This window comes from Rhinopithecus roxellana, chromosome 14 (genome assembly GCF_007565055.1).
Source record: "Rhinopithecus roxellana isolate Shanxi Qingling chromosome 14, ASM756505v1, whole genome shotgun sequence".
NCBI lineage: Eukaryota > Metazoa > Chordata > Mammalia > Primates > Cercopithecidae > Rhinopithecus > Rhinopithecus roxellana.
In genome coordinates this window covers 61762489-61782619 of record NC_044562.1, presented here as the reverse complement: position 1 = coordinate 61782619, position 20131 = coordinate 61762489, and the positions used below count along the sequence as shown (strand labels likewise).

The 20131-nt window shown below is 42.3% G+C and overlaps 1 long non-coding RNA gene across 2 annotated transcripts in view; it reads right to left on the bottom strand.

Annotated features, from left to right (window-relative positions):
• Positions 1–8033: 8033 nt before the first annotated feature.
• LOC104658030 overlaps positions 8034–20131 on the bottom strand; it is a 57872-nt gene continuing 45774 nt past the window's right edge. For both annotated transcript variants that reach the window (XR_004053218.1, XR_747371.2), the window contains one exon: positions 8034–8311. This is a non-coding gene — a long non-coding RNA (uncharacterized LOC104658030). The remainder of the gene's footprint in view (positions 8312–20131) is intronic.

Genomic DNA, 20131 nt, shown 5'->3' with positions numbered 1-20131 from the left:
TGAGTACATTTAAAAGGCTGAGGCCCCGGCATCAGATAGTCTGTCTTGTCCAAGACTCCCAGCTCCACAGGAGCATAGGGCAGAAAGCTGCCAGACCACACACATAGTGGTGGAATGTCCGAGGCCCTTCTCCTGAGGTCCTGAGGTGGAAGAGGAAGCCTCGGAAGATGGGGAAGGGCCAGTAGCTGTGAGGTTCAGTCCTCTCCTGCCTGGTGGGTGGGACCTATGGAGTCAGAGTCAGGCTAATTTGAAGAAAATGAAGATGGGTTATTTCTCACCCATCTGATCATGGGGGCTGAAATTCTTAACTGGCGGTAATGTGGAAAATGGGGGGGATGACATGAGGTCAGTCCCCCAATCTCTGCCAACCTGAGGGGCTTGAGTCTTGATGGCTGGAGATTGATGGGTGTGAGTTCATGGACCACTCATGAGACCCTGAGCAGAAAGCAGACCACCACCTTGGCCAGGCATGTGCACAATGCAAAACAAGACAGTGGCCCATCCCATACGACTCCTCCTACCCAGGGCAGGACTGCAGCCGAGGGAGTGGTAGGTGAGGAGCAGAAGAGGTGGGGCCTTGACATGACCACAGGAGGCAGTGGGTGAGCAGGACCAAAGACTCATTACCCTGAGAGCACAAGTAATAACATCCTTGTGATCTCCCCTGCCTAGGGAAGGGCTGGACACTTGAGATCAGTTGGATGGTTAAAAATTGAAGAAGGACTTTTCTCTTCTTTCTTCTGACAACCAACTTTAGGCTGCAGACAAGTCCCCATGTCTGTTTCTTTTGTTATTCAGTTCAGCAAGCCAAGAAAACATGAGTTTCTTGCCCTGAAAATCCAAGCTGTACCATTTCCAAAGAAGCAGTCATCAGAAAAGAACAGGGTCTCTTAGGAGTTTAATTCCAGTGCCCAGAGCAAAGAAACATGCTGTCAGCTTCCACCTTGTTGAAGAAACGCCTTCTGAGTCAGACTACTTTTCCATGGAAGCCAACCGCTTTCCGAATTTCCTGGAAGGGTCTTGGCCATGAACCTCAGTAGCACTTATCTCAGAAGGTGACCCAGGTACCAGGACAGGGCCCTTGAATTCCTGAGGGTGGTGATGAGCACACAGTGCTGCTGGTCCCCTGCCACTGTCTGTCTGTCTGAGTTCCTCCTCTGTACGTGCCACTGTGACCTGCCCTAACAGGCTTAGCCAGCCCTGGGTTACCCCATTTTGGAGAAACAGAAGGGATTTGGGGGATGATTCTTATGACTTGGGCAATGATGAAGAGTGGCGGGGGCCCTTGACATTGTGTCTCCTGGAGTGATGTTCTTCGACTCCAGAATGCAAGTGAAACACTCAGCAATGAGCAGAAACCACCCACGTTTTGATTTTAAGATGGTCCATCTCATTTGAAAGCACTCCTCTGACCCACTGGGCAATTTCTTGGAAATGTCCCAGTTCTTGGGAACTCTGGGTAATTGTGCTGACAAAGCTGATGCAAAGAAATTAAGGGGAATCCCAGGCCTGTACAGGAAAACAGGATAGTGTTGCTGACCTCTTACAAGCACCAGTCGTTATAAGGACACGGTTGTACGTGGAGGCTCTGGAACTGCCCTTGTAGTGTCTGTGAACCTTCATCTGCCTTAAGACCCTTGAATAAGATTTGTCCTTTGCACTTTTAAAACCGATAAGGGCTTTCGTCGCTGGGAAGAGGAAAGCCAATTTGTTGGGGAAGAATTATTCAGAACTGTCTCCCAGGCCTCGAAGGATAAAGGAAGAGCATTTGCAATTTGAACAGAAGGCACTGAAAGGCCGCCTTTTAGACTCTGAGATGTGAGAGGTTGATGCACTCTCAGTCTGCCTTCCATTTGCATTTTAACTGCCGGGCAAAGCCATTGTGAACAGGAAGGGCCCCACCCCTGCACACACTGGCCAGGCAGCTGGACACTCTGCCCCATTGTTGGCAGGTGTTTCTGAAGGGGGCCGTGAGTTCAATGCTCTTGTTTCAGTTTCTTTTGGTATGTTAACATCTCCTCCTTGTGAAAGAATTTGGTCTATTATTTGACTCATGCAAATAGAGAAATAGAATTCCAAACCATTAGCCTACTTATTAAATATTTATAATAAGTAGCTGGGATGAAAATACCTGTTCTATAGGTATGTCACGTGGGGACAGATAAACCAAGACCTGCAAATACTTTTATATACTCCATATAAAAGGCCCCACAAATGCTATCGAGGGATGGTAGAAATTGCTATTTATGTGCTGCACATTGAGGACCATTGAAGTCAATCTCCAGTGATGCTCAGCTGTCATGAGTCAGCTCACAGAATCCCACTTGAAAGACTGAGAACTGTAGAAAGAGGTTTCAGTCAAGTGCACGGGCTTCCCATCCAGAAAATCCCATTTCATCAACAATTGTCTTGTATAGAATCACAGAAAAGAAGTGTTAAGAAAAGGATACCCACAACTTAGAAATAAGGCAAAAAAAAGTATTGTGCCCTCTTTCAATGTCACACTAAGCAGTGTCTAACAATCTAACAAGCCCATGTAAGGTGCACCTGAAGCTCTAAAATAATTATTTTAAATTTTTATTTAATGCTTACAATTGACGTGGTGAACAATGTAGAGGAAGGATACGTTGCAAATTGTTTCTGTCCAGTAGAAAACTTAATGAAGCCCAAATGTTATGAATTAATTCATTATTTTTGACCCATGGGGCATTGCCAGTTTTGTTTCTAACTTTGCCATCTTGTAACTGCCCCATGGGTCCACCTTGCCCGCTGCCTCGACACAGCCAATTTACCAAGACAGGGGAATTACAATGGAGAAAGAGTAATTCACACACAGCTGGCTGTGCAGGGGACCAGGGTTGTGTTATTACTCAAATCGGAATCCCTGAGCATTCGGGGATCAGAGTTTTTAAAGATAATTTGGCAGGTAGGGGCTTGGAAAGTGGGTAGTGCTGATTGGTCAGGGTAAAGATGGAATCATAGAGGGTCAAAGTGAGTGTTTCTTGCTGTCTTCTGTTCCTGGGTGTGATGGCAGAACTGGTTGAGCCAGATTACGGGTCTGGGTGGTGTCAGCTGATCCATCAAGTGCAGGGTCTGCAAAATATCTCAAGCACTGATATTAGGTTTTACAATAGTGATGTTATCCACAGGAGCAATGTGGGGAGGTTCAGACTCTTGGAGCCAGAGGCTGCAGGACCCCTAAACTGTAATTTCTAATCTTGTAGTTAATTTGTTAGTCCTGCAAAGGCAGACTGGTTCCCAGGCAAGAAGGCATAGTTAAACCATGAACGAATTCCTTCCCAGAGTTAGTTCAGCCTACACCCAGGAATGAACAAGGACAGCTTAAAGGTTAGAAGCAAGATGGGGTCGGCTAGGTCTGATCTCCTTCACTGTCTTCATCTCCTCGATTATAATTTTTGCCAAGGTGGTTTCAAGCCTACTTATTGTTTTTCCCATTGATCATGTATGCTAGTCTCTTCCTTAGAACCCGCTTTCATCCTGCCTGTTCCCTCATGCAGGAGTTAAATATACCTTCAGAACATGCTCACTAGGTATGCGTATGAGTTATGCTTTATAAACTTCAGAAAATTATACTCTGAAGGCTGTCTGGCAAAGTGTTTAGAAAATAGTGATACTCTCGATGCTAGATTTATAGCAACAGGTCCTAACTAGAGAAAGAGCTTTTACATATATCCCAACTGCCCCTCGGTGTGGAAAATGAGGGGACGGGGCCGTCAATCCCCCAATCTCTGCCCAAGGGGATTGTGAAAAGCCACCCACGAGGTGTCAATACCTTTTTCATGGCAGAGCAGCTATTGCAGCATGAACATTGTACACACATTCAAAAATATTTTATGGGTAGCAGCTGAAATAAATATTATTTCTCTTTTTTGAATGAGAGTGAAATCATAGCTGGTCCTCCTGAGTTGTTCACGGAGTAATTCTTTAGTCATGGTCTCTCACTGTCCTTTCCTCTTGAAGTTCTGTTATCCTAGAAGAAAAACCAAACAGTACGTAGAAAGATAACACAATGAAGAACCCTGCTCCAGACCTCTTCTATAGGGAACTTGACATTTTTTCCAGGAAACTCAACTTGTTTGTAGTGGCAGATATCAACGGGAGAGTCCCGGGAGCACAATGGCTGTAGGAAAGGAAGTTGTGCTGCCCCGTGTCCTTTCAGAGCTCCCATGAAGACCTCGAGAGCTTTTCCCAGGGCTGCTCGGCTTATCTACCACAGCTGTATTATTTATAGGGTCAGAGAAAGTCAAAGTATCACGAAGTGTTCGTGGATCAAACGGAGCCTCCTAAATGCTCACTTCCCAAGATCCACTTGGAAACATCTGGGGTGTTTTCTGCACAAAGTATTGGCTACTTACAAGGTCAGTAGCCTTGTGATAAATAAGATATATGTTCTCCTCTGAACTCTCCTAGAAGACGGTGGGAAAAGACAGGGAGCTACCTTCTCCCTAGAGACGTACAATTATTCTGGCCAGCTTAGGTGGTTGAGACAAGCAATTTTCCAATGAATTGCAGAGACTGAATGGCCAGGCTAACCAAAATGCACATCATACTGAAAACAACACACTTCAGGAGATAGCTGACATTTCCAGTTACGACTTTGGATGAAGGAATAATGGCTTCAGAAAAGTCTAGTGGAAATAGAATATGTTGCTTGAGAGGGATAGCTTATTAGCTGATCAGTGCTTATGAATTAGAGAAAAGGGCACAGAGGAAAGAAGTCAAAGTGGGAAGAGCGTTCAAGACACCTCCAAGTGGTGGAGAGCAGCCCAAATAAGGGCTTTCTTTCTGTTGCTATGCCTGTGAAACAGGAAAGGTTTCCTCGTCCCCCTGGCAGGGCGTGTGATGGCGGTGTGATCGCTGCTTCAGTGCCTCGCTGCTCACACCTCTAGGGGAGCATACAGACGGCTAGGCTATGGTGCTCCGACCCCATGGCAGTGACTAGGGGTGAATGTTTACAGCCCCAGTGGGCGTGTGTTACAGGGTGCTCTTTAGTTTAGCCATCCACAGGGGGCTTGTGTTAGTCAGCTCAGTTAGACCCCTGCCTTATTGCAAGGACAGAGGCTTTCTGTATCCTGGGGTTCTGGCCTTGGTGTACTGGAAGAACTGGATCACATGTGAGCTTGGAGAATGAGTGCAAGGTTTTATGGAGTGGCAGTAGCTCTCAGCAGATGGGGGAGCCAGAAGGGAGACGGTTTTCTCCTGGAGTCAGGCCACTTGGTGGCCCATCCCTTCTCTGACTGCCCCAGCCAAACTCTGTTTCGTTCTGCTGGTGCCTGTCGGTGTGCTCTTGACGTCCAGCCACTGGTGTGTTCTGCTGATGTGCTCCTCACGACGTGCAGTCACTTGCGTGTCTGCCTGCGAGGGTCTCAGGGTTTTTATAGGCACAAGATGGGGGTGTGGCAGCCAGGGTGGTCTTGGGAAATGCAACATTTGGACAGGAAAACAAAAACACCAGTCTTCACCTAGGCCTGGGGGCACAGGCCTGGGGGTGGAGCCCTAGCCAGGGACTACTCCTTCCTCTACCCAACACTTCCCTTCCCCGCTTCCGTATCATTTATGTATTTATTCATTTATTTTTATTTTTATTTTTGAGATGGAGTCTAGCTCCGTTGCTCAGGCTGCAGTGCAGTGGTGCAATCTCAGCTCACTGCAACCTTCACCTCCCAGGTTTAAGCGATTCTCCTGCCTCAGCCTCCTGAGTAGCTGGGGTTACAGGCATGAGCCACCACATCCAGATAATTTTTGTATTTTTAGTAGAGACGGGGTTTCACCATGTTGGCCAGGCTGGCCAACTCCTGACCTCAGGTAATCCGCCTGCCTCAGTCTTCCAAAGTGCTGGGATTACAGGCGTGAGCCACTGCGCCTGCCCAGCCCTTCTGTATCATTTAAAGGGACCATGTACTTCCCTTTCCAGCACTTCCCTTCGTATCAACTGGGGGTGGGTTGGGGAAAGAGCACTAGGCGATGGCTGGCAGGACGGCCGAGGGAAGACAGGGAAGAAAATCTTATTTTCCAATTTTATCAAAACACTTACAGTTTCACAAAACATTTTCTTATTTTTACAATCTCTGATGATTAAATCTCTCTCTTTCAAGGAGCCCTTATAGCTTCAGTCATCATGAGAGGGGCTCTGAAGTTAAAAAGGTTCGAATGTCAGTTTTGCCTCTTCCTGGCTGTGAAACAGCAGCTCATTCACTGAACCTCTCCAGTCTGTTTCTTGATGTGTCAAGTGGAGGCAAGAGAGCTTTGTCCATGGCGTTTGGTGAGAATTGCATGTACCTGGCATGTGAGTGCTCAGTGAATGCTGGGAAGTGGCATTTAGTTGCATCGACCTACTAAGAAAAGCATCCAGATGTTTATTGAGAGATGCAACCTGGCATTTCAGATAGGCTTGAATCTTTGTATTATTACAGCTTCTAAATAAAGAATCCTGGCCTACTACTAATGCTTCCACTGGAAAGGGTATATTGTTATTATTGGCAGTGACAATGGTATATTCCACCCAAAAGCAAACTTCAAGCACAGTGCATGGCATAGAGCAGAAGCTCCATAGATGTTTGCTCCACCTTCGACAGCATGCTTCATGTCTTCAGCCAGAATGCCAACCGTGGATAGTCAACAACCCTCAGAAAATACCAATTACGTGAAGTGCCGACAGGAATCTATGAGATGTCCCGTAAAGCTGAGGGCTCTAGGCAGTGGATTAGGGGAAATCAAGGGAGGCAGGCACCTGATTTAATAAACAGAGTACAGCAAAGGGGGAAATCTTTCTCTAATGCTATGTTTAAAATACATTTTCCTTCTGATGACTCAGATTGCCTTTTTCTTCTGGCTTTAATGATCTCTAAGCTACTGCTTAAACAAAAAAAAAAATGCTCTAGATGACATTAAACTCATACAAATGTATATAAAGATGAGCATTTATGAAATCACAAATCTTGTGAAATGTACCTATTTAAATCCTCGCCTATTTGGCCTTTGTTTAAGATTTTTATAAAGTGGACGAGAGAAGCAACATATGTATATTTCATGTAAATTGCTAGTTCAGCCTTCACTTCTGTTGGCACTACCTGCTTTGAGCATGAAGGGTATAAGTAAAGTCCTGAGTAGAGAATTTTTTGGCAGGGCACAGTGGCTCAGGCCTGTAATCCCAGCACTTTGGGAGGCTGAAGCAGGTGGAGCACTTGCATTCGGGAGTTCGAGGTCAGCCTGGCCAACACGGCGAAACTGCATCTCTACTAAAAATACAAAATTAGCCCGGCATGGCAGTGCACACCTGTAATCCCAGCTACTCCAGCAGCTGAGGCAGGAGAATCACTTAAACCTGGGAGGCAGAGGTTGCAGTGAGCTGAGATCATGCCAGTACACTCCAGCCTGGGCAACTGAGCAAGACTCTTGTCTCAAAAAAAATAAAATAATAAATAAATAAATATAAAAATTAAAATTAAAAGGAATTTTCATGGGGGCACTGAAAACGGGGTTCTTGCTGGCTCAGGAGGCTGACTCAGGTCTGGAAGGCACCTCACTGATAACCTCCCATGTGGCATCACCTGTCTCTCTTGAAGAGTCATCACAACCAGGGCTTCCTCCTCCTGGCCAGGCTTTGGCAGGCCCTCACTCTTTCCCCTGCCACAGTTGAAGTTTCCAAGCTGTTGCCACAAACACAGCTTTCAACCTGCCATACTGGTGGTCACCAAGGGTGATCCTGCCATGTCACGGCTTTCAAAGCAGCTGTTAATGGCGCTGTTTGCCAGTGGATGGGCAGGAAGGTTGGAGAGATTTCTCCTCTACTGGCATGACCTATCTGCTAAACCTTTGTGCTCTGACAGTCCCTAAATGAAGACACTTGGTCAGAGAACATGTGAAGGCTGTAGTGCATTGAAACTATGTCTTCAGCCTGACAAAAATCAGTCAAAATTAGCTTTGATCTTGCTAGTTACTCTCCCTCCATTTACAAAATCTACCTAGGCTTGGGGTTACCTGAGGAGGACGCTGGAGAGTTCAAAGAATCATCAAATCATTTTTATTTGCATCCAAACTTGGAGAAAATGTCACTATGAAAACCTTACTGAGAAGGCAGTCAAATCAATGTCCTTCATGAATAAAGCTTGAACTTCAGACAAAACTGCAGTGGTTTGTCGCATCCCTGTGAGGACAAAATCCCTTCAAAGAAAGATTGTTCACTTTCCACTTCCTTCGGATGTGTGGAGAAAGAGCTTCAGGAAAGCTCACTTCCTTCAGACGTCCCAGATGGCCCCGAGGTCACTACAGCCAAGTACAAATCGAACATCTGAAATAAAATTAAGGACAGGTTTGTGGATTTCTGGGGAGAAGTCCAAGGGTGGCTTTCTGTTTTCAACAGTGACCACCTCCCTCCCTTCCTCCTTCCTCTTTTCTATCATGGTCATGATGTTGGGTGGACAACTTGGTATCAAAGATAAATGGAAATCAATGTAACTGTATCAATGGCTACTAATTTAATACATCTCCACCATTAATACTCATTTACTTATTTAGTGTGCTGTAGTTTGGGTTCTATTTTAGTGATCATAATTTAAAAAAACTCTATCTGTAGGACTTCCATGGGTTCAGCAGTAATAAAGTTCTTCCAACACAGTGTTCTACCTAGAATCTGTAACTCCACAATCAACAATTCTCTAATGAGAAGTGTCTTAAGAAACCTAACCTTCACCTTTTGGAAGGAACTGTTGTACGTGCAAGGGGTGCCATAAAATACTTTGAGTAAAATTAATTTATGGCATTTCACGATGAACAACTTAAATATATTGTGGATACACTAAGCAAATGCATATTTAATTAAGAGAAGTGTTAGACAATTAGGGGAAAACACTAAAATGGGAAAGTAATATATTTAGCAATCACCTGTTGTTAATTTGGAATACATGGCTATACTGCCTGGAGACATGTTGATAGTTAATAAATAAGATTAGCAAGTACAGGGGTTGCTTTAGTTTCTAAAAATTTTATAATGTGTATTAAGCTCTTACGCTGAAAGACTAGATCAATTATTCCAATAGTAACCATTTGTCTCGTAAAACATTCACCAGGTTTGCCTCATAAATTTGGATTTGGAATTAAAAGGCCTAATTAGCGTCACAATTTTGTTCATACAGTAAGAAAGAGTAGACTATGTATAAAAGTATTTTCAGTTAGGAGAACATACTCCTTTTGCTACACTTGGTTTTGAGGTATGAAGTGTGTATTTTTATGTGGAGTTAGGATTTGGGTTTTCATTTTAATGATGTTTGTGTGAAATAGATTTATAAATTAGATATGAAGGCAGGACCAGCCAAAGCCAATTTCTGATTAATCCAAGAGAGAGTAATGCTTGACTCTCACCTACTACTACTGTGCTGACAGAAAATTCTCACTTAAAACAACAAATTCATGTTAATATTTAGACATGTTTTGATAACAATAAGAACACTTATACAGAATGCATAAGCATCCTTCTAAGTATGTACACACATCAACTCATGTAATCTTCACCTCAGCTCTTGAAGTACATATCACCATCACCATCACCATCATCATCATCATAGTCTCCTACCTTCCTTCCTTCTTTTCTTTTTTTCTTTGTCTTTCCTTCCTTCCTTCCTTCCTTCCTTCCTTCCTTCCTTCCTTCCTTCCTTCCTTCCTTCCTTCCTTCCTTCCTTCCTTCCTTTCCTTCCTTCCTTCCTTCCTTCTCTCTCTCTCTCTTTCTTTCCTTTCTCTCTTTCTCACTCTCTCTCTTTCTTTCTCTCTTTCTTTCTTTCTTCTTTTTTTTTGACATCGTTTCACTCTTACTGCCTAGGCTGCAGTGCAGTGGCATGATTTTGGTTCACTGCAACCCCGGCCTCCCGGGTTCAAGTGATTCTCCTGCCTCAGAGTTGGAATTACGGGAGCCTGCCACTATGCCCGGCTAATTTTTGTATTTTTAGTAGAGACTGGGTTTCGCCATGTTGGCCAGGCTGGTCTTGAGCTCCTGATCTCAGGTGATCCACCCACCTTAGCCTCCCAAAGTGCTGGGATTACAGGCGTGAGCCACTGCATCCTGGCATCATTGTCTTCATCATCACTATTTTAAAGGTAGGGAAACCACAGGCACACAGAGTTTAAATAACTTGTCCAAGATTAGCCAGCATGCATGAAGGAGTTAAATGTAAACCCAGATATTACAGCTTCCTAACTTGGGATTTTTTATTTGTTTGTTGTAGAAATAGAGTCTTGCTCTGTTGTCCAGGCTGGAGTGCAGTGGTACAAACATAGTTCACTGCAGTCTTGAACTCCTGGGCTCAAGTGATTCTCCCACCTCAGCCTCCCGACTAGCTGGGACTATAGGTACATACCACTATGCTTGGCTACTTTATTTATTCTTTGTAGAAACAGGGTCCTGTGATGTTGCCTAGGCTGATCTCAAACTCCTGGCCTCAAAGGATCCTTCTGCCTTGGCCTCCCAAAGTTCTGGGATTATAGGGATGACCCACCACTGTGCCTGTCCCTAGCCTGGGCTCTTGAGGACTAGCCCTCTTGACTTTTTCCAGGTAGAGCCCGTGGGTGCGAGTGACTGTTTCGGGTGTCACTCTAGTGCTGGTGCACATCTCATGGCATTGGGAGAACGATGGTGATGTCTGTCTAGCATGCTCCGTGGATCCTAGGCATGTCTACTATGAATCACCTTACTGCCTGTGAAACACAACATCATAGCTCATGTATAGAGACATTTCAGTTTCAAAATGTAATATTGCCCTGAAATGTCGAGTGGGTATTTTGGTAATCTGCACTAAATGTTTTTGCCAAATGAGACACTCACTCATTGGTGGGTGTTTGTTTCCATTTAAGTTTCGAAATTACAGGGTTTCCTTCAGGTTTTAACCATTCTCTACAGTGTGGTTGAGTTTTAAATTAAGCCTGCTGAAAATAGAGATTAAAATTGGTTTGGCCACAAGGTTTTCAAAAGTATTTTTTTCCCCTCTCTTTCTTTTGTGTTTTGTTTATGTTAGGATAAGAACATTTAAAAATGAATGAGAGGTCAAGGTACCCATTTTCCTCTAATGATACTCTTTTCCCTTTCTTTTTTCACATTTTCTTGTGTGTGGTGTGAGTGTGCTTAATTACTTTGTTTACTTTCATTTAGCCAAACATTATACTCTATTCATTTGTAAGTATTTTCATTTTCAAGGAACTGTTGTCTCATGCTTACATCATTCTGATGCTCAAGTTCTGCCTTTCTTCTTTTGTACTTAGAGGCAGACAATTCTCTGTTCACAATCCTTTTGTCATAGTTGTAAGGGTTGTAAGGTTTATCAGTGATATGGGTTGTAAGGTTTATCAGTAAAATGAACCTTCCTAAGATCAGCATAAGAGATAGTAGGGCTACTAAAGAAAGTTATCAAAAGAGCATCTAAGGTCCTTAAGCTGTTGACATATTGTCACAGCATATTTCCAGTTTGCAAATTTTCAATCCACAAAATCTGTAATTCAGATTGCCTCTAAAATTTGTATTCCCGAAGTAATAATAATAACAAAAGGCACTTACTACTTTGTGAAATACTATTTTAAACATAATCATTAACTCACTTAACCTCACAATAACCTCATAAAGAGTTGTTATTTTCAGAAACACAGTGATTAAGTGAAATTCCCAGGTTACATTGCTAAAAAAGATAGACCACAGAGCCATAAAAATATTTTCGTTGTCAGTTTTATCATAATATATTTTATTTAGCACCTTTTATAATTACCCAAGCTATTTTATTGGGAATGTATTTTACGTATTGCTCTTTTTACAGATAAGACAGCTAACAAGTCATAGTAGTTAAATAACATGTGGAAGGTCAAAGATCATAAAGTCAGTGTTGGAAATCAAGTTCTGCTGGCTCCAAACCTGTGCTGTTTCAGCTTCTCCACAATTCTTTACATTCACGGGCCTCAATTTTCTCAGGTGGAAAATTTTAAAAGCCCCTTTGATTGTAATAATTTATTACTGAAAATGAGAGACAACCATTATGGCCCTGAGTCTGAATAGTGATAGTAATTTTTCAAACAAAAATAAACACTTTTGGGGGTGAGATAAAACATTTTTGATAGAAAGGACTTTTCCAAGGAGACTCAGTTTGATGTGCATGGTCTAGATTTTCTGTGATCTTCTGTAATCCAGGGAAAGGCTTAAATAATTGGAAGCTTTGAATGCTTAATATGTTCCTAGGGTCATCCATCCTTCTTTTATATGACTTGTCTTGGCTGGATATCTGACAAGATCTATACAGTAGAACACACACAAAGGTCAAGCATAAGGGCTTGTTATTTAGGCATTATTGGCTCTTTTCCTCATTTTCACTATTTATGGAGCTTAGCTTTTCTTTCTATAGATACCGGTTTCTGTTGGGTATCATATTCCTTCTGCTTGAAGAACTCTAACATTCCATGTGGTACAGGTCTTTGGGTAATAAATTCTCTCTACTTGGGTTTTCTGAAGAAGTCTTCATTTCACCTTTATTTTTGACAAAAAAAAAATATTTCCACTGGATATAGAGCTCTGGGTTAGCAGTTGTGTTTTTTTCAGTACTTTAAAAACATCACTCCACTGACTTATGGTTTGCATAGTTTTTGTTGAGAGGTTGGTTGTCATTCTTATCTTTATTTTTCTGTATGTTTTGTGTCGTTTTCTTGTCTGACTGCGTCTGACTTTCTATTTCTACTTGTTTTTGAGAAGTGTGATTATAATATATCTAGATGTGTTTTCTTGAAAATTACCCTGCTTGGGATTCTCTGAGTTTCTTTGATCTGTTGCTTAGATGTATTTTGCTATTTTTGGAAAATTCGTGGCTACTATCTTTCCAAGTATTTCTTCTCTCCATCTTTCTTCTCTTTCTGGGACTCCAGTTATAATCATATTAACAAAAAATGTTATTGTTCTATCGGTCTCGGTCTCAGTTGTTCTCTCTGTTTCTCTCTCTCTCTTTTTCTTTCTCTATGTCTTTCTTTCCCTCATCTTTTCTTTTTCTCTTTGTGTTTCAACTTGGGTAATTTATGTGGCCCTACCTTCAGCTTCACTGATTCTTTTCTCAGCTATGTCAAATCTACTAATGAGCCTGTCAAATCTGCTAATGAGCCTGTCAAAGACATCCTTTATTTCATTTCCACTAACATGGTTTTGGTTTTGTTTTTAATTTATGACATTTCTATTAAACCCTTTCTTGTAGTTTTCATCTTTTTGATAAAATTTTCTATCTGTGCACACACATGATCTACTTTTTCATATCAAACATATTAATCAACTATTTTTAAGTCTCTATATCACAGTCCTAACAACTATATTATTTGAGTCCAGACTATTAGTTGCTTTGCATCCCCAAAATGGGTTTTTTCTTGCTGTCTGTGTGCCTTTGGCGGTGGAGGCTTCCTAGTTTTTTTAATTAAAGCTGGACATTGTGGCTAGAACTCTAAATACCATGTCTATTCCAATAACCATTTATAAGCCATATCAATAAGAGTAAGGCAATGATAATTGATTCTACAGGTCCAGATGGGATTTTAACACATAGTTGGTCCATGACACATAAGCCTGGTGTTGCCATGAGTCCACAATGGTAATGAGTAGCCCAACCAGTCTGGCTACATACAGAAGTCCCACACACTCAAATAGCTTGAATAATAAGAATTAAAAGTAGTTGGCTGGGCGCGGTGGCTCAAGCCTGTAATCCCAGCACTTTGGGAGGCCGAGACGGGCGGATCACGAGGTCAGGAGATTGAGACCATCCTGGCTAACACGGGTGAAACCCCATCTCTACTAAAAAATACAAAAAACTAGCCCGGCGAGGTGGCGGGCGCCTGTAGTCCCAGCTACTTGGGAGGCTGAGGCAGAAGAATGGCCTAAACCCGGGAGGTGGAGCTTGCAGTGAGCTGAGATCCGGCCACTGCACTCCAGCCTGGGTGACAGAGCGAGACTCTGTCTCAGAAAAAAAAAAAAAAAAGAATTAAAAGTAGTTTGTCCCACTGTCCCATTTTTTATTCAACTTTGAAAATAAAGGAGCCATGCATGTCTTATCTCTTTGTATGTGTTATTTTCTGAATGAATGAACAAATGAGCTTCTCCTGGGTCAGGCTGCTAGAGAGGGTTTTAAAGTGATCTCCCAAACTCTCTAAGCTACAAGAACAAAAATCAACAAATCAAGCCACTGAATGAATTTCAGGGAAAATATAATCTGGAGTAGACATATAGGAAAGTCCTCTAGCACTAAAAACAAAAACAAAAATATAGTTGAAATTACACCCCAGTTTAAATAGAGATGCTGTTACCCAGTGTAATGCCTATGTGACACAGCTAAAGCTCCACCTGCCCTAACTCCAATGATCTTTATGAAACAGGATGCCTGTGACAAAAAGTTTTCCTCTGTAAACAGACCAGCGGAGACTGGTTAGATCCAAGATGGCTGACCACACGACTTCAAAAAGACTTTAGGCTTCATTATAATCTCATTTCCATGCTAAATGACACTCTCACCAGTGCCATAACAGTTGCCAATCACCATGACAATGACTGCAAGAGGCCATAAAAGGGAAAAATGAAGGCAGCACTCCAGTTCCAGGAAGTTCATTGCCCATTTCCAGAAAAGACATGAATATTCCTCCCCTGGCTTTTAATATCCAACCCCTTCTTTAGAGGAACTCTGTATTTTAACCCCCTCACCCCTCACTAGTGGAGAAGTTGATTTGTGAGCCATGCTCCTGCTTCTCAATTCCATGGCCATGGAATAAAGCCTGCCCTGCTTTCAGTTTCATGTATCAGCTTCATGACACCGAACAGGAAAAGATTCCAGTTTTGGGGAACCAGCTTTGTCAGTAACGATGCCAATAGAACTTGATAAGCAAAACGAATTTCACTGAATATTAATTAATTAATTTAGTGGTGCTTGGACCATTGGCTAGTTATCTGGGAGGGAAAAATCTCGATTTAAAAAAATATGTGACCCCTTCAGAATCTTTCTCAACACATTCGGGATGGCCACTACCAATTAACTGGAGTTAGCATCTAACTGGAACTTATTTACCATTCCTTTTTTAGTATCTTATTTCTAATAGATTAAAAACAAATTAATGATCTCAAAGATTTACATTCACACAAGTAGATGGTAATTTTGACAGCTAATCTTTGGATAGTCAAAGACGTAAGTGCCTACGTTCCTGAACAAATCACAAAGGAGCAAATCAGTAAATCTGAGCACATAAAAATTTAAAATATCTTTCTAACAAAAAATATGGCCGGGTGCAGTGGCTCATGCCTGTAATCCCAGCACTTTGGGAGACCAATGTGGGTGGATCACCTGAGGTCAGGAGTTCAAGACCAACCTGGCCAACAGGGCAAAACCCCATCTCTACTAAAAAAAAAAAAAAAAATACAAATATTAGCCAGGCATGGTGGCATGCACCTGTGGTCCCAGCTACTTGGGAGGCTGAGGCATGAGAATCACTTGAACCTGGAAGGTGGAGGTTGCAGTGAGCAGAGATCGCGCCACTGCACTCCAGCCTGGGTGACAGAATAAAATTCTGCCTCAACAGAAAAGCCAAAAAACAGAAACAAAAAAACCCAAAAAACATAATTAACAACATGAAAAAATATATTTACATATAATATTTTTAAGCAAATATAATACCAAAAAATTATACACACAGAGCAGTGACCTGGATTGTGACAGTCACACCTCCAGCATGACCTAAAGCAAGGTGCATAGTCTCTATAAGCTTCAGTTTCCTCATCTCTAAGATGGAGCTATTGATGATTCTCACACCACAGGATTGCTATAAGGTTTAAACGAGTTAATCTTACTATGCATTGCCTCATAGTAAACATTGTGTAGTAAATATGTGTTTACTACGATTACTGTTGTTTCCAACTGAAGCTGTACCTTCTTTCAGTCAATATTTAGAACTAGTTACTATTTATTGTTTCATTACAAATATATGATCATTGAAGTTTTCAAACTAAAACTTTTAAAAACAATTAAGATTTTCTGCTCATCATCACTGGTCATTAGAGAAATGCAAATCAAAACCACAATGAGATACCATCTCATGCCAGTTAGAATGGCAATCATTAAAAAGTCAGGAAACAACAGATGCTGGAGAGGATGTGGAGAAATAGGAACACTTTTACACTGTTGGTGGGAGTGTAAATTAATTCAACCATTGTGGAAAATAGTGTGGCAATTCCTCAAGGATCTAGAACTAGAAACACCATTTGACTCAGCAATTCCATTGCTGGGTATATACCCAAAAGATTATAAATCATGCTACCATAAAGACACATACACACGTATGTTTATGTGGCACTGTTCACAATAGCAAAGACTTGGAACCAACCCAAATGCCCATCACTGATAGACTGGATAAAGCAAATGTGGCACATATACACCATGGAATACTATGCAGCCTTAAAAAAGGATGAGTTCATGTCCTTTGCAGGGACATGGATGAAGCTGGAAACCATCATTCTCAGCAAACTAACACAAGAACAGAAAACCTAACACTGTATGTTCTCACTCATAAGTGGGAGTTGAACAATGAGAATGCATGGACACGGGGAGGGGAATGTCACACACTGGAGCCTGTCAGGGGGTGAGGGGCTAGGGGAGGGATAACATTAGGAGAAATACCTAAGGTAGATGATGGGTTGATGGGTGCAGTAAACCACCATGGCATATGTATACCTATGTAACAAACCTGTACGTTCTGCATATATACCCCAGAACTTAAAGTATAATTTAAAAAATTAAGGTTTTCATAATCATAGATAAGACCTCTTTGGAATCTTTTCTTCTAATTATATGTTTATGTTCTCTTTAGCACAAGTATACATTTCACTGCATAAATTGTTATGTTCTGCTTTGTCATTTACTATTTGTTGTAGCTTGAATTCTCCCCTCTATCATTAAATGCCTTTAAAAATCTGATTTTTACCCTGTTGTATTTAACCGTTCCATTTTCAGACATTCTGGCAGTTTGCTTATTTTTATTATAATAAATAATGCTGTGATGAACATTATTGTATAAACAGGTTTCCAGTTTCCAGGCATAGTAGAGATATTCAAAATTTATTTGTTTGAATGGAGAGGTGGCTAAGTGGACGAACAGAAAAATGGGTGAATGTGTGAATGTTAAGCACTGGAATATAAAGATGTGAAGAAGATATAAAGGTCCAAGTCTATCCATTGACAGGTGAAGTAAGAATTCAGACTATTTTAAAGATAAAAGAGTCTTGAGAATATTCAAATACTGAACAAAAAGACTCAGTAGTTATGATTGTGGACTGAACATGGAGTGAGTATGACTGATGAGTACAAATCCCTAGAGAGAGGAAAGGAATGAGATCCAGAACAGGTGTGGAGGGTAATTCCTTCAGGAGTCAACCTATTATTTCATGACTGGAGAGAAGGAAGCAAGGAGGCAAGGCTGTGTGTTCATGCAGGTATGTGTAGAAGCAGGAAGAAAGTTGAGAGAGTTCTGAGGCTCCAAGGGCCCCTTTTTGTTAATATCAGCATGGCCTTTCCAAACTGGAGGGGCAAAAGGAGACGAAATCAGAGTTTGGGAAAAGAGTAAAAGTTTGAGAACGCTGTCCTAGATTTCCGCAGAATATGAGAAAAGGCTACCAAGGACCACACAGAGGGATGGCCAGGCAGCTCTGAAATACGGGTTGAAACTGGAAGCTTCACAATGCTATGTAGAGCAGCAAGAATTGTCACTGGGCTTTCCTGGAAGGGAGAAATAGAAGGACAAAGACAAGGAAGATAATGACTTGAGGATCTGCGCGAGAATATGAATGTTGTGGCAGCCCAAATCTGGGCTGAATATTATCAGAATAGTGAAGGTGAGAGAGAGGGGAGCAGATGTATTGCAAGATGACCAAAGGAACAACTTCTTGGAGATTTCTCTGAGTCTCGAACAGAAGGAAAGGGATCAGAGAAAGAAAGAGCTGGGATGATGGGAGATTGTGGTCAGAGAGCTCCCAGGGGAGAGGAATTTAAGATTTTAGAAGTAGATAAATTACAGGGACATGTCCCAAATAGGGGCCTTGATAACAAATGCCCTAAGTAAAGTGAAAGAATGTGCCAATGGGTTGAGAAGCTTAAAGAACAATGGCCATCTGGTCAAGGACAAGGGACATCCACGTCATCCAGAATAAGGGTGAGTCTTGGAGCAAAGCGGGAGACAAACACCCAGTGTGAATGTTTTCTGTGAATATGGGGCCTTGACTCAACTGAATAAATGATCAAGGAAAAAGGGTAGAAAGTGGCAAACAAGATGGCGGCATCTTCCTGCTTAAGAGCAGATGAAGTAGCCTGAGAGTCGCCTCCGGGAGGGAGTCTCAAAGAAGAAATGGGATTGCAATGAACAAAGGAGGGCGAAGGGCCTTTTAAGCCGAAGCTGTACCGTGAACAGAGTCAGAGTTCCTGACCTTCGGGAAACCAGGAGGACAGGAGAGTGGCAAATCTATGTGACCAAGGCGGTGTTGATCCCACAGCACGTAATGGCGGGACTGTTGCACCAGGGAGACTTACAGAGTCATGAGTAATGGAAAGTGTGTTCCCGTTGTCAAAATAAATGAATAAAATGTATTTTATGGGGTGTTATTTTTAGTTTTATAAGGCCAGATGTTCCAGCTGTACATTGCCTTATGTGCCTGTATTTCCTGGAAGCGAAAGCGTCTCCATTTTCCTGACAGTCTGGAAACACCTCGCTCGGCCTCCATTATCCAGAGCCTGCTCTCCTATGGCCTCACTTATCTGGATCCTAGGAACGAAAGCAGAGGGAACACATCAGGACCCCAGACAGCCAGAATCAATGTCACAAAGCCCACAGGCTGTATTTGCTGGATATCAGCCACAGTCTATTTTAGTTTAAGGCAACTTGTAACAAAGTTCAGTTGTTTGGTTTCCTAACCCAGAGCAACACTGCAGGTTCTGCTGTGAAACACTAAAAGGAAGAGAGGGAATAATAAATCAAAAGGATCAAGTCACACAGGGGCCAGGCAAGAGAAACATGAGAGGCTGCCACGTTATAGGATCATCAGAAACAGCTGAGGGCGGACACAGAAAAGCTAGGAAATGAAGCGACATATGGTTTGCGGCCATTACTCTGCTCTAACCTTGTAGAACTCTGTGGAATCCTGTCATAATAAAACAGTTCATTTCATCTGAATTGGGGACCCCCGAGGTCTGATCCCCAGAGTCCCCAAGCCAACTTTTCCCTCCTTAGCCATCCAGCTTCTTGGGGTGACCCTGCGTGCTCATGCAGGTATGTGTAGAAGCAGGAAGAAAGTTGAGAGAGTTCTGAGGCTCCAAGGGTCTCTTTTGGTATTAACCTTTCCAAGGTGGAGGGGCAAAAGGAGATGAAATCGGAGTTTTGGGAAAAGGCTTCTCTCCCACAGAAGCCAGGAACAGGCCATCCACCCACAGCTGCCACCTTGCCATCTTCTCAGCCCTCAGACCCGCTGCAAACTCAAGGACCTTTTGTCTTCAAGGGTTTTATGAGGGTTTGGGGTCAGAAAAAAAAAAGAAAAGAAAAAGAAAACAGAGAGGGTGACAAAATAGATATAGGAGGAAATTTCAAAGACCGAGATACTCTCCAAGTAGTCATTTTCTGGTCAATAAATATTTGTTGGGTAAATTAATGATCTGTTTAGAAATGAACTCGGGCATCAGCCCAGCTTTCCTGGCCCCTTTCTGAACCAGCTGTCTCAGCTGTCCCCTGGAAATCACGATGTTTTATGTCTGTCAGATGCTTTAGACACTTGGGATGCGGGAACAGATTCTTAGTCTAAGCATAAGTAGACTCCTGGGATAAGGCTAGGGGCTCCTGGGGAACCCACACACACATATATTCCTCTAGATGTCCCTTCCCTCTTCTCACCCCCCGGCCCCTCCTCTAGGACCCTTTCTCTAGCCGACAGTTCCAAAGATGCCTCCAAGCTGGCCGGTCAGTAGATCTAAGAACAGGCTTCTACTCAGAGTCATTTGTGCACATAGAGAATTCCTGGAGAGTCTCCCAATGTGGCCCATTTTGGTTATTTTTTGGTATAAATAAATAAAACTTGTCAAATATATTTTAGAGA